The sequence below is a fragment of the Myotis davidii genome, unplaced genomic scaffold (genome assembly GCF_000327345.1).
Source record: "Myotis davidii unplaced genomic scaffold, ASM32734v1 scaffold3, whole genome shotgun sequence".
Taxonomy (NCBI): Eukaryota; Metazoa; Chordata; class Mammalia; order Chiroptera; family Vespertilionidae; genus Myotis; species Myotis davidii.
Window position 1 is genome coordinate 2028203 of NW_006295062.1, and position 1840 is coordinate 2030042.

The window sequence follows — 1840 nt, forward strand, 5'->3', positions numbered from 1 at the left end:
GAAAAAAGAAAATAAATTTGCGGAGAAAACCAAGATGGCAGCATAAGTAAACAGCTGTACTTGCTGCCTCCCACAACCACATCGAAATTACAACTAAAATACATAACTATCATCCAGAACCTCGGGAAACCTGGCTGAGTGGAAGTACTACAACTAGAGAGGTAAATAAGAAAGCACATTGAGACTGGTAGCAGGTGCAGAGGAACAAAACGTGCTGACACCCAGGTGTGCTGCTTTTTTCATTGAGAGGGGGATGCAAGCTTCCGCTTGCTCTGAGCTCCAGTGCCGAGGAAGACTTGGGGGGACCCAGACACATATGGGGAGAAACGACTATCTGGTATTGGGGCAGGAATGTAGGGGCAGCTTTCTTCCAGACTGAGGTGCTCGTAACAGTCATTGTTCCTGTACTGGGACCTCCCCGGTGCAGGGCTGACTGGCAGCCATTTCTGTTTGCTCTTCACTGGAGATTCCCTGAGACCCTGCCCTACCCAATTTACAAAGCCACCAAGCTGTGCTTCAGTGGCTTTTGCATATGAATGGCCTGTCCTTTCTTAGCCTAAACCTCCCTGACCTGCAGCTGGGTCAGGGAGCTCCCAAAGCTATCAAAAGAAGGCCCAAGGCCACACCAGCCTTCCTTGCTTCACAGCTGGGCCTCATCTGCGCACTTCCAAACCCCAAACAAAGAGGAGGAATCTGCAGATCTCTCTGTAGCTCCTGCTGGGTGGCCTCAGGCAGTGGCTGACTTTGTACCTCCTTGGAGATCCAAGAGCCAGTGTACCCAGTGGTCAGAGTAAGACCATACCAGATTACAACCCTTCACATCCATAAGGGCGAAGAATCTGCAGATCTCTCTGTAGCTCCTGCTGGGTGGCCTCAGGCAGTGGCTGACTTTGCACCTCCTTGGAAATCCAAGAGCCAGTGTATCAAGTGATCAGTGTGAGACCATACCAGATTACAACTCTTCACATCCATAAGTGACACACTAAAGGGGCAGACTCCGGGAGCACCAAAGCCCCACTAAAGCAAGTCCTGCCCCATAAGGGTGTCTCCTGCACAGCAGCTCTTCCATTGTAGACACAGCTGGTCCTCCCAGCCAACTGGCCTGGAGATCAATTCCTCCCAGTGCTACCAACAGCAATCAAGGCTCAACTACAACAAGACTGTGCACACAGCCCACAAAGGGGTGTACCAAGAGTGTCCACATCAGGTGATTGGGGAGGCCAAGCCACTGGGCCCTATAGGACACCTACGACACAAGGCCACTCTATCAACTCAAGGAGACTTAGCAGCTACCCAATACATAGAAACAAACAGGGAAGCAGCCAAAATGCGGAGGCAAAGAAACATGTCACAAATGGAAAAAAGCAAACTACTGGATATAGAGTTCAAAACCACAGTTATAAGGTTACTCAAGAACCTTCTAGAAACGTACGAGGAACTTACTGAGACTTTCAAGGATCTTGGTGAGAATGCCAAAAAAAAAAATGGAAAAGGGCCACTCAGAAATTTAGCATACACTAACTGAAATAATAATATACAGGGATTCAACAGTTGAATAGAGGATCCAAATCTTTGACTTCATTTGAAAGATTTGAAATACGAGGAAACAGAAAAACACCCAACTGGAAGAGCAAAAAAGAAAAAATAATCCAAAAATATGAAGATAGTGTAAGGAGCCTCTGGGACAACTTCAAGCATACCAACATCTGAATTATGGGGGGGTGCCAGAAAAAGAGAGAGAGCAAGATATTGAAAACCTATTTGAAGAAATAATGACAGAAAATGTCCCCTACCTGGTGAAAGAAATAGACTTACAAGTCCAAGAAGCTCAGAGAACCCT

The 1840-nt window shown here is 47.1% G+C and overlaps 1 protein-coding gene and 1 long non-coding RNA gene across 9 annotated transcripts in view; one reads left to right on the forward strand and one right to left on the reverse strand.

Annotated features, from left to right (window-relative positions):
• The window catches only part of PTPN4 (protein tyrosine phosphatase, non-receptor type 4), a 219190-nt gene that overhangs the window by 194556 nt on the left and 22794 nt on the right, over nt 1–1840 (forward strand). The gene's annotated exons all lie outside the window — the stretch shown is intronic.
• LOC107184085 overlaps nt 1–1840 on the reverse strand; it is a 17267-nt gene that overhangs the window by 10364 nt on the left and 5063 nt on the right. Inside the window, exon 2 of the long non-coding RNA XR_001514910.1 lies at nt 409–414. This is a non-coding gene — a long non-coding RNA (uncharacterized LOC107184085). The remainder of the gene's footprint in view (nt 1–408; nt 415–1840) is intronic.